The sequence below is a fragment of the Bubalus bubalis genome, chromosome 1 (genome assembly GCF_019923935.1).
Source record: "Bubalus bubalis isolate 160015118507 breed Murrah chromosome 1, NDDB_SH_1, whole genome shotgun sequence".
Taxonomy (NCBI): domain Eukaryota; kingdom Metazoa; phylum Chordata; class Mammalia; order Artiodactyla; family Bovidae; genus Bubalus; species Bubalus bubalis.
In genome coordinates, this window is record NC_059157.1 from 132640423 (window position 1) to 132653590 (window position 13168).

A 13168-nucleotide genomic window follows, 5' to 3' on the forward strand; every position below is an offset into this window, starting at 1 on the left:
ATCTCATTTTTCAACCTTGACCTCTCCCCAAAGATCCCAAATCATATATCCAGTTGTCTACTGATACTGCCATTCGGGTTCTAGTATCCATTATATGCATAACATGTCAAAAAACAAACTCTTAATCTCCCATTCCAAACCAGTACCTACTCCACTAAAGTAATAACACTTCAATCTGCTCAAACCAAAGTCCTGGAAGATGCCCTTCCTTTCCTACAGCCTCACAGCCAATCCAGTAGGAAGACCTGTTGGAATAATGACCAAGCAAAAGGAGTCCAACCACATCAATTATCTCCCCCGTCTACAACTTCCTCCACTCAAGCAGCAGCCTTGGCCCAAACCACTGCCACAGCCTCCTACCTTGTCTCCCAGCTTCCAGTCTTTACTCCCCTTGATGTTGTTCAGTCACTCAGTCGTGTCCAACTCTTTGTGACGGCATGGAGTGCAGCACGTGAGGCTTCCTGTCCTTCACTACTTCCTGGAGCTTATTCAAACTCATGCCACTCAATCATCTGGTCCTCTGTAGTCCCCTTCTCTTCCAGCCTTCTAGCTTTCCCAGCATCAGTCTTTTCTAATGAGTCAGCTTGTCCCATCAGGTGGCCAAAGTATTAGAGCTTCAGCATCAGTCATTCTAATGAATATTCAGGTTTGATTTCCTTTAGGATTGACTGGTGTGATCTTGCAGTCCAAGGGACTCTCAAGAGTCTACTCCAACACTACAGCTCAAAAGCATCAGTTCTTTGGCACTCAGCCTTCTTTATGGTCCAACTGTCACATCCATTATGACTAGTAGAAAAACCATAGCTTTGACTATACGGGCCTTTGTCAGCAAAGTATGTCTCTGCTTTTCAATATGCTATCTAGGTTTGTCATAGCTTTTCTTCCAAGGAGCAAGTGTCTTTTAATTTCATGGCAGCAGTTACCATCTGCAGTGATTTTGGAGCCTAAGAATATAAAATCTGTCACTGTTTCTGTTGTTTCCCCATCTATTTGTGATGAAGTGATGGGACCAGGTGCCATGATCTTAGTTTTCTGAATGTTGAGTTTTAAGCCAGCTTTTTCACTATCCTCTTCCACCTTCATCAGGAGGCTCTTCAGTTCCTCTCTGCTTTCTGCCATAAAGGTGGTGTCACCTGCATATCTGAGGTTATTGATATTTCTCCTGGAAATCTTGATTCCATCTTATGATTCATCCAACCTGGAATTTTGCATGATGTACTCTGCTGCTGCTGCTAAGTCACTTCAGTCATGTCCGACTCTGTGACCCCACAGACGGCAGCCCACCACACTCCGCCATCCCTGGGATTCTCCAGGCAAGAACATTCTGCATATAAGTTAAATAAACAGGGTGACAATATACAGCCTTGACATACTCCTTTCCCAATTTGGAACTAGTCTGTTGTTCCATGTCTGGTTCTAACTGTTGCTTCTTGACCTGAATACAGGTTTCTCAGGAGACAGGATAAGTGTCTCCCATCTCTTTAAGAATTTTCCATAGTTGGTTGTGATACACACAGTCAAAGGCTTTAGCGTGGTCAATGAAGCAGATAGACGGTTTCTCTGGAATTCTCTTGCCTTTTCTATCATCCAGCAGATGTTGGCAGTTTGATCTCTGGTTCCTCTGTCTTTCTAAATCCAGCTTGAACATCTGGAAGTTCTTGGTTCACGTACTATTGAAGCCTTACTTGGAGAATTTTGAGCATTACTTTTCTACAGTGTGAATGAGTGCAATTGTGCGGTAGTTTGAACATTCTTTGGAGAAGGGAACAGCTACCCACTCCAGTATTCTGGACTGGGGAATTCCATGAACCCTATAGTCCAAAGGGTCGCAAAAGTCGGACATGACTGAGCAACTTTCACTTGAACATTCTTTGGCACTGCCTATCTTTGGGATTGGAATGAAAACTGACATTTTCTTGTCCTGTGACCACTACTGAGTTTTCCAAATTTGCTGGCATATTGAGTGGAACACTTTAACAGCATCATCTTTTAGGATTTGAAATAGCTCAGCTGGAATTCCATCACCTCCACCAGCTTTGTTCATAGTGGTGCTTCCTAAGGCCCACTTGACTTCGCACTCCAAGATTTCTGACTCTAGGTGAGTGATCACATCCTCATGGTTATCTGGGTCATTGAGATCTTTTTTGTATAGTTCTTCTGTGTATTCTTGCCACCTCTTCTTAATATCTTCTGCTTCTGTTAGGTCCATACTGTTTCTGTCCATTATTGTACCCATCTTTGCATGATATGTTCCCTTGGTTTCTCTAATTTTCTTGAAGAGATCTCTAATCTTTCCCATTCTATTGTTTTCCTCTATTTCTTTGCATTGTTCACTAAAAAGGCCTTCTCATCGCTCCTTGCTATTCTTTGGAACTGTGCATTCAGGTGGGTATATCTTTCCTTTTCTCCTTTGTCTTTTGCTTCCCTTCTTTTCTCAGCTATTTATAAGCCTTCCTCAGACAACCACTTTGCCTTTTTGCATTTCTTTTTCTTGGGGATGGTTTTGCTCACTACCTCCTTTACAATGTTACGAACCTCCATCCATAGTTCTTCAAGCACTCTATCAGATCTAATCCCTTGATTTTATTTGTCACTTCTACTGTATAACCATACAGGATTTGATTTAGGTCATACCTGAATGGCCTAGTGGTTTTCCCTACTTTCTTCAATTTAAGTCTGAATTTGGCAATAAGGAGTTCGTTATCTGAGTCACAGTCAGCTCCAGGTCTTGTTTTTGCTGACTGTATAGAGCTTCTCTGTCTTTGGCTGCAAAGAATATAATCAATCTGATTTCAGTATTGACCATCTGGTGAGGTCCATGTGTAGAGTCTTCTCTTGTGTTGTTGGAAGAGGGTATTTGCTATGACCAGTGCATTCTCTTGGTAAAACTCTGTTAGCCTTTGCCCTGCTTCATTTTGTATACCAAGACCAAATTTGCCTATTACTCCAGGTATCTTTTGACTTCCTACTTCTGCATTCCAGTCCCCTGTGATGAAAAGATTTTTTTTTTTTTTTTATGTTAGTTCTAAATCTTATAGGTATTCATAGAACCATTCAACTTCAGCTTCTTTGGCATTAGTGGTTGGGGCATAGACTTGGATTACTCTGCTATCGAATGGTTTGCCTTGGAAATGAACAGAGGTCATTCTGTCATTTTTGAGATTGCACCCAAGTTTTACATTTCGGACTCATTTGTTGCCTATGAAGGCTACTGCATTTCTTTTAAGGGATTCTTACCCACAGTAGTAGGTATAATTGTCATCTCAATTAAATTCACCCATTCTGGTCCATTTTAGTTCACTGATTCTGAAAATGTCAATGTTCACTCTTGCCATCTCCTGTTTCACCACTTACAGTTTGCCTTGATTCATGGACCTAACATTTCAGGTTCCTATGCAGTGTTGTTCTTTACAGCATCACACTTTACTTCCACCGCCAGACGCATCCACAACTGGGTGTTGTTTTGCTTTGGCTCTGCTGCTTCATTCCTTCTGAAGCTGTTTCTCCACTCTCCTCCAATAGCATATTGGGCACCTACCAACCTGGAGAGTTCATCTTTCAGTGTCCTATCTTTTTGCCTTTTTATACTGTTCATGGGGTTCTCAAGGCAAGCATGCTGAATTGGTTTTCCATTCCCTTCTCCAGTGAACCACATTTTGTCAAAACTCTCCACCATGACCCATCCATCTTGGGTGGCGCTACACGGCATGGCTCATAGTTTCATTAAGATACACAAAGCTATGATCCATGTGATGAGTTTGGTTAGTTTTCTGTGATTGTGGCTTTTGTTCTGTCTGCCCTCTGATGGGTGAGGGTAAGAGGCTTGTGGAAGCTTCCTGATGGGAGGGACTAGCTGAGGAGAACTGGGTCTTGCTCTGGTAGGTGGGGCCATTCTCAGTAAATCTTTAATACAATTTTCTGCTGATGGGTTAGGCTATGTTACCTCCCTGTAGTTTGGCCTGAGGCCAAATTATGGTAGGGGTAATGGTGGTAATGGTGACCTCTTTCAAAAGAACTTTTGCCAGCATTCAGTGGTCCCAGGACTGTTGTAGTCAGTGCCCCTGACCCCGCAGCAGATCACTGCTGACCCGTGCCTCCACAGGAGACACTCAGACACTCAAAGGCAGGTGGCTCAGTGTCGTGTGGAGGTCACTGCTCCTTTCCCTGGGTCCTGGTGCACACAAGGTTTTGTTTGCTCCCTCTGAGCACCTCTGGAAGGTATGAGGTTTGATTCTTAATGTGATTGTGCCCCTCATACCATCTTGTTGGAGCTTCCTCTTCACCCCTGGACATGGGGTACCTTACTTTGATGGGATCCAACATTCTCCGGTAGATAGTTGTTCAGCAGCCAGTTGAGATTTTGGTGTTCTTACAGGAGGAGATGGGTGCATGTCCTTCTAGCATAGTAAGAGCTTACTGTTCTCTAGGGACATAGAACTTACCTACTCAAAGGGTACATCAGATCCTATTACTTCCCTGCCAATAATGGCAGTTGAAGTCTGCCAGTCATTTCCCATCACAAATAAAACGAGAGATCCAGAGTCCTTATTTATAGTCCATAGGACATGATCTGACTCCTACTGTCATCCTGTCTTGTCCCTCCTCCCCATCCCACAGGACATTTTAGCCACACTGGCTTTTCTCTCCCTTCATTCCTCCAATCTCATGCCCACCTCCATATTCTCCGCCTGGAGTGGTCTTACCTGGGTTTGTTTAGGTCTCAGCTCACATGTCAGCTCCCTTTAAGAGATCTTCCTTGATCACTACAATAAGTCTTTTAAAAGAAGTCATTCATAATTGTCCTGTATAATTATTTCTCAAGGTACTAATAACCATCTGACCTTACATTATTCATTTATCTATGTATTTTTTGTTACTCTATCTTTCTTCTAGACTAGAAACTCCATGAGAATGGGGACTTTGTCATCTTTCCTCTTGTGTCTCCATCCCCAGAATGGCACGCAGATATGTAGTCACAAACTGCGCTCAATGCAAATAAAGGAAAAGAGTGGAATTTACATGATTTTATGACATTTAAAAGGGTAATTCAACCTTCTGTTGAATGCACCCAAAGAATTCTGTTTATGCTCTTCAATATAAGACATTGGCACGATGGAGCTATTAGCACAATAGCGGGATTTGATAGTCTAACACTTGTTTGAACATTTCTCCATTATTTTCTTTGGGAAAACATGACCAAGTAGCAACGTTTATTATTTTGTAAAAACTAGGCTGAGAGGTGTGTCACATTTATATTTATTTTTTATGCAGGAAAAAAAAACCCACGATGCTGGACTTTAGTATATTCAATAAAAGAACAGTACGAAGGTCTAGGAACAATTAAGTCTTTACTCAAAAACTATTAGTTTATGTCCACTGCTTTTTAATGTGTTTCTGATTTTGCAAACAAATTTGAGCGATCTTCTTGAGACTGCAGTTTTTTCTGAGTCTTATTTAGAAATCAAATCCTTCTTTTTCCTTATCTCAGGGCCAAAGGGAAAGGAAAACCAGTATCTTGACACCATAATATGTCACCGGTCAGAATGAATCCCCACTTTTCTACCTGAGAGAGTAGAATTTCTCTTCTCAGAGGAGAAAGCCTCATCTTTCAACAAGATTATCAGATTTAAATTAGCTGATTTAGGGACTTTGGTCTGCATACCAACCAACACTTTTAACAGCCTGTGTTGAAAACTTTTTACTCGCTAAAAGCTTGCCATTGATCAGGCTTTTTAAAAAGCAGGCCTTAAAAGCAAGCTACGTTGGAACACTGATGAGGGGGTTGGGGGAGATAAGACTTGAAATATATGTGTGTGAGTGTGTGTGTGTATAGTATTTTCTTCTTAATTAAATGAATCAATACATTGGCTAAATTATTTTTCAAATCGCTTCTTTTGAGATACCTTGACTTGTTTTTATCCTCCATACTATAACAGTATTAAACATCTGTTATTCGTCAAGCCTGCACTAAATTTTACATGTTGTTGTTCAGTCACTAAGTTGTGTTCGACTCTTTATGACCCCTTGGACTGCAGCACACCAGGCTTTCTTGTCCTTCACTATCTCCAGGAGTTTGCTCAGGCTCATGTCCATTGAGTCAATGATGCCATCCAATCATCTCATTCTCTGTCGCCCCCTTCTCCTCCTGTCCTCAATCTTTCCCAGCATCAAGGTCTTTTCCAGTAAGTTGGCTCTTTGCATCAGGTGGCCAAAGGATTGGAGCTTCAGCATCAGTCCTTCCAATGAGTATTCAGGGTAATTTCCTTTAGGATTGACTGGTTTGATCTCCTTGCTGTCCAAGGGACTCTCAAGAGTCTTCTCCAGTACCACAGTTCAAAAGCATCAATTCTTCAGCACTCAGCCATCTTTATGGTCCAACTCTCACATCCATACATGACTACTGGAAAAACCGTAGCTTTGACTAGACAAACTTTGTTGGTAAAGTAATGTCTCTGCTTTTTAATATGCTGTCTAGGTTGGTCATAGCTTTTCTTCCAAGCAGCAAGCATCTTTTATATCATGGCTGCAGTCACGGTCCGCAGTGATTTTGAAGCCCAAGAAAAGAAAGTCTGTCACTGCTTCCACTTTTTCCCCTTCAACTTGCTATGAAGTGATGGAACTAGATGCCATGATCTTCATTTTTTTGAAAGCTGAGTTTTAAGCCAGCTTTTTAACTCTCCTCTTTTACCTTCATCTAGAGGTTCTTTAGTTCCTCTTTGCTTTCTGCCATTAGAGTGGTATCATCTGCATATCTGAGGCGGTTGTTATTTCTCCTGGCAATCTTCATTCCAACTTGTGATTCATCCAGCCCCACATTTTGCATGATATACTCTGCACATAAGTTAAACAAGCAGGGTGACCACATACAGCCTTGTTGTACTCCTTTCCGAATTCTGAACCAGTCTGTTATTCCATGTCTGGTTCTAACTGTTGCTTCTTGGCCTGCATTCATGTTTCTCAGGAGGCAGGTAAGGCGGTCTGGTATTCCTGTCTCTTGAAGAAGTTTCCATAGTTTGTTGTGATCTGCACAGTCAAAGGCTTTAGTGTAGTCAGTGTAACAGAAGTAGATGGTTTTTCTGGAATTCCTTGGTTTTCCTATGATCCAGAAGATGTTGGCAATTTGATCTCTGGTTCCTCTGCTTTTTCTAAATCCAACTTGTACGTCTGGAAGTTCTCAGTTCATGTACTGTTGAAACCTAGCGTGAAGGATTTTGAGCATTACCTTGCTAGCATGTGAAATGAGTGCAATTGTGTGGTAATTTGAACATTCTTTGGCATTGCCCTTCTTTGGGATTGGAATGAAAACTGACCTTTTCCAGTTCTGTGGCCACTGCTGAGTTTTCCAAATTTGTTGGCATATTGAGTGCAGCGCTTTAACAGCATGTGGGCTGTCACTGCTAAGCTGCTAAGTCACTTCAGTCATGTCTGACTCTGTGCGACCCCATAGACAGCAGCCCACCAGGCTCTCCCGTCCCTGGGATTCTCCAGGCAAGAACACTGGAGTGGGTTGCCATTTAACAGCACGTGGGCTGTCACAGTTAATTCTAAAAATCTTGAGTTTTTAAGATAAATAAAATTGACAAACTTCTGATAATGTTAAGAAAAAAGGCTCAGAAAAACACCAATATAGTATATTAATGCATATATATGGAATTTAGAAAGATGGTAATGATGACCCTATATGCGAGACAGCAAAAGAGACAGATGTAAAGAACAGACTATTGGACTCCGTGGGAGAAGGCGAGGGTGGGATGACTTGGGAGAAGGCGAGGGTGGGATGACTTGAGAGAATAGCATTGAAACATGTATATTATCATATGTGAAACAGATCGCCAGTCCAGGTTTGATGCATGAGGCAGGGTGCTCAGGGCTGGTGCACTGGGATGACCCTGAGAGATGGGATGGGGAGGGAGGTGGAAGGGAGGGTCTGGATGAGGAACACATGTACACCCATGGCTGATACGTGAATGTATGGCAAAAACCACCACAATATTGTAAAGTAATTAGCCTCCAATTAAAATTTAAAAAAATAAATAAAAATTAAAAAGTAAACTTTAAGAAAAAAGAAAAAAGGCTCAAATAAATATTATTCAAGTAAAAGGGGAGGCATATCTGAAGATAGTAAAGAAAAAAGTCAACAAAAGGTGAAAAATGTAGAGAAATAATTATTAGTAGATTATAATTTACCAGTACTGATTTATGAAATACACAACTAGAATTGTCTTATGACCATTAAATACATTAAACATCTTCCCACCAGAGAGAGACAGTTTTACAAATTTTCTGGCAATCAAGAATATGTATGTGGGGGAAAAATGTTCAGCATCATTATTGGCCACTGTGGGAAAGATTTTTTTTTTAATGATAACACTTATACTAGTAGAAGAATCAGACTTGTGCATATTTCAGAAAGGCAGTTTCAAAGTACACCAAAACCTTCCAAGTGTTCGTGCCTTTTGACCCAGCAACTTTTTTATAATCCTAGCGAAATAATCATTTTTACATAAGGATGCTTGACAAAGGCTATTTGATACAAATTTTAACAATAGCAATAATAGGAGAAGGTGAAAAATCTATATGGGATACTACTGAGTCATTAAAATGAGGTAATAGTTGTATATTTATTGACATGCATATATGTCCATAATGAAAGATTAAACAGCCATATGTGCAGTAAGGTTCCATTTTTACAAGCTAATAATAAATAAAATAGCTAACAAAGCAGAAGATATTAAGAAGAGATGGCAAGAATACACAGAAGAACTGTACAAAAAAGATCTTCATGACCCAGATAATCACGATGGTGTGATCACTGACCTAGAGCCAGACATCCTGGAATGTGAAGTCAAGTGGGCCTTAGGAAGCATCACTACGAACAAAGCTAGTGGAGGTGATGGAATTCCAGTTGAGCTATTTCAAATCCTGAAAGATGATCCTGTGAAAGTGCTGCACTCAATATGCCAGTAAATTTGGAAAACTCAGCAGTGGCCACAGGACTGGAAAAGGTCAGTTTTCATTCCAATCCCAAAGAGAGGCAATGCCAAAGAATACTCAAACTACTGCACAATTGCACTCATCTCACACACTAGTAAAGTAATGCTCAAAATTCTCCAAGCCAGGCTTCAGCAATACGTGAACCGTGAACTTCCTGATGTTCAAGCTGGTTTTAGAAAAGGCAGAGGAACCAGAGATCAAATTGCCAACATCCGCTGGATCATGGAAAAAGCAAGAGAGTTCCAGAAAAGCATCTATTTCTGCTTTATTGACTATGCCAAAGCCTTTGACTGTGTGGATCACAATAAACCGTGGAAAATTCTGAAAGAGATGGGAATACCAGACCACCTGATCTGCCTCTTGAGAAATTTGTATGCAGGTGAGGAAGCAACAGTTAGAACTGGACATGGAACAACGGACTGGTTCCAAATAGGAAAAGGAGTACGTCAAGGCTGTATACTGTCACCCTGCTTATTTAACTTATATGCAGAGTACATCATGAGAAACGCTGGACTGGAAGAAATACAAGCTGGAATCAAGATTGCCAGGAGAAATATTAATAACCTCAGATATGCAGATGACACCACCCTTATGGCAGAAAGTGAAGAGGCACTAAAAAGCCTCTTGATGAAAGTGAAAGTGGAGAGTGAAAAAGTTGGCTTAAAGCTCAACATTCAGAAAAGGAAGATCATGGCATCTGGTCCCATCACTTCTTGGGAAATAGATGGGGAAACAGTGGAAACAGCGTCAGACTTTATTTTTCTGGGCTCCAAAATCACTACACTCAGTCATGTCCGACTCTTCGTGACCCCATGGACTGCAGCCTACCAGGCTCCTCTGTCTGTGGGATTTTCCAGGGAAGAGTACTGGAGTGGGTTGCCATTGTCTTCTCCTGTTTGAAAGATTTCGATGATCCCTATGGCATCTGGTCCCATCACTTCATGGCAAACACATGGGGAAACAATAAAAACAGTGACAGACTTTATTTTCTTGGGCTCTGAAATCACTGCAGATAGTGACTGCAGCCATGAAATTAAAAGACACTTGCTCCTTGAAAGAGAATCTATGACCAACCTAGACAGCATATTAAAAAGCAGAGACATTACTTTACCAACAAAGGTCTGTCTAGTCAAAGCTATGGTTTTTCCAGTAGTCATGTATGGATGTGAGAGTTGGACCATAAAGAAGGCTGAGCACTAAAGAATTGATGCTTTTGAACTCTGTGGTGTTGGAGAAGACTCTTGAAAGTCCCTTGGACTGCAAGGAGATCAAACCAGTCAATCTAAAGGAAATCAGTCCTGAATAGTCATTGGAAGGACAGATGCTGAAGCTGAAACTCCAATACTTTGGCCACCTGATGCAAAGAACTGACTCATTGGAAAAGACCTGATTCTGGGAAAGATTGAAGTCAGGAGGAGAAGGGGATGACAGAGGATGAGATGGTTGGATGGCATCACCAACTTGATGGACGTGAGCTTAAATAAGCTCCGGAAGTTGGTGATGGCCGTGGAGGCCAGGCATACTGCAGTCCGTGGGGTCCCAAAGAATCAGACACAACTGAGCAACTGAATTGAACTGAATTTAAATACATTTAATCTTTCTATTTCTTACCATCTGGACAGTTAATAGGCTCTGGGGACTTCCCCGTATGAAAACAGAGCACGTTTATAGTTTATTGTCATTAAACACTTAGCTAAAATGTGGGACTACAATTATCTCTGAAAACAACCTTTTAATTATTCAAATGTCATGACAGCACAGCTTAGATGCAACAATTGACCTTTGCATTTCTCTTGAGTCAGCAATGTTCTTCAGATTCTGAATATCCTTTTTAAAAATTACAAGCTCCATCTCCAAGAAAAAAGAAACGCCCCTAATACAGTTTCATCCTTACAGAATTTAAGCGGGGTTGTTTGTGCTCAGCTGGTTAGCAGCATCCACCTCTTTGGACATTTAGAAGTAGATGTAGTTTTATAAAAACATAAAAGTGTTTTTACAAAATAATAATAATGTCACCTAATTCTGGTATAACTCTTCAGTTTACATAAAAATTTCCCCCAAATTTGGAAATGAAAAAAAGGTCATTTGATTTGGTTGACATCACACCCCTAAGGGCTTCCCAGGTGACTCTAGTGGTAAAGAGCTTAAATGCCAATATTTAAGATGCAGGAGATGAAAGAGACATGGGTTAGATCCCTGGGTTGGGAAGATCCCCTGGAGGAGGGCGTGGCAACTCCCTCCAGTATTCTTGCCTGGAGAATCACATGGACAGAGGAGCCTGGCGGGCTACAGTCCATAGCGTCACACAGAGTTGGACACAACTGAAGCAACTTAGCACTCACATACGCACAACCCTAAAGAGTAGTGGCACCAGGACAAGAGTCCACATCTTCTGACTACTGGACAAGAATGCGTTTCAACACCCAAAACAACAACTTCCAAGTGACTGAGTTCCTTGAGGTCAAGAACTGTCTTTTTCTGCTTTGTAATTTAAGAACTAAGTACAGATCTATAATCTAGGGTTTCAGTTCAGTTCAGTCGCTCAGTCGTGTCTGACTCTTTGTGACCACATGGACTGCAGCATGCCAGGCCTCCCTGTCCATCACCAACTCCGGAGTTTACTCAAACTCATGTCCATTGAATTGGTGATGCCATCCAAACATCTCATCCTCTGTTGTCCCCTTCTCCTCCTTACTTCAGTCTTTCCCAAGATCAAGGTCTTTTCAAATGTGTCAGTTCTTTGCATCAGGTGGCCAAAGTATTGGAGTTTTGTCTTCAGCATCAGTCCTTCCAATGAATATTCAGGACTTGTTTCCTTTAGGATGGACTGGTTGGATCTCCTTGCAATCCAAGGGACTCTCAAGAGTCTTCTCCAACACCACAGAGTTCAAAAGCATCAATTCTTCAGCTCTCAGCTTTCTTTGTAGTCCAAATTTCACATCCATACATGACTACTGGAAAAACCATACCTTTGACTAGATGGACCTTTGTTGGCAAAGTAATGTCTCTGCTTTTTAATATGCTGTCTAGGTTGATCATAACTTTTCTTCCAAGGGGCAAGTGTCTTTTTAATTTCATGGCTGCAGTCACCATCTGCAGTGATTTTGGAGCCAAAAAAAAAAAATAAACTCTCTTACTGTTTCCACTGTTTCCCCATCCATTTGTCATGAAGTGTTGGGACTAGATGCCATGATCTTACTTTTCCAAATGTTGAGTTTTAAGCCAACTTTCTCACTCTCCTCTTTCACTTTCATCAAGAGGCTCTTTAGTTCTTTGCTTTCTTCCATAAGGGTGGTGTCATCTGCATATCTGAGGTTATAGATATTTCTCCCAGTAATCTTGATTCCAGCTTGTGCTTAATCCAGCCCAGTGTTTCTCATGATGTACTCTGCATAAAAATTAAATAAACAGGGTGACAATATACAGACTTGACGTACTCCTTTCCCTGTTTGGAACCAGTCTGTTGTTCCATGACCAATTCTAACTGTTGCTTTCTGACCTGCATACAGATTTCTCAAGAGGCTGGTCAGGTGGTCTGGTATTCCCATCTCTTGAAGAATTTTCCAGAGTTTGTTATGGTCCACACAGTCAAGGACTTTGGCATAGTCAATAAAACAGAAGTAGATATTTTTCTGGAACTCTCTTGCTTTTTCAATGATCCAACAGATGTTGGCAATTTGATCTCTGGTTCCTCTGCCTTTTCTGAATCCAGCTGAACATCTAGAAGTTCACAGTTCATGTACTGTTGAAGCCTGGCTTGGAGAATTTTGAGCATTACTTTACTAGCGTGTGAGATAAGTGCAATTATGTGGCAGTTTGAACATTCTTTGGCTTTGCCCTTCTTTGGGATTGGAATGAAAACTGACCTTTTCCAGTCCTGTGGCCACTGCTGAGTTTTCCAAATTTGCTGGCATATTGAGTGCAGCACTTTTAGGATTTGAAATAGGTCAACTGGAATTCCATCACCTCCACTAGCTCTAATAATGTTCAATTTATTCAAGCTATCCAATCTGTTCTCTGCCTGGTTTCCTATAGATGGACTTTTCAGTTAGTCTTTTTAAGGACCTGCCAAGAAAATATATTATTGCACCCAGAGTCTAAGAAATCATTTCAAAATGAGAAATAGTAATTTGCTACCACTGGACATCCTCATCAGCAGCTGTGAAGTCAATTT

General features: G+C 41.1%; 1 protein-coding gene across 6 annotated transcripts in view; it reads left to right on the forward strand.

The window, feature by feature from the left end:
- The window catches only part of PEX5L (peroxisomal biogenesis factor 5 like), a 318150-nt gene that overhangs the window by 215030 nt on the left and 89952 nt on the right, over positions 1–13168 (forward strand). The gene's annotated exons all lie outside the window — the stretch shown is intronic.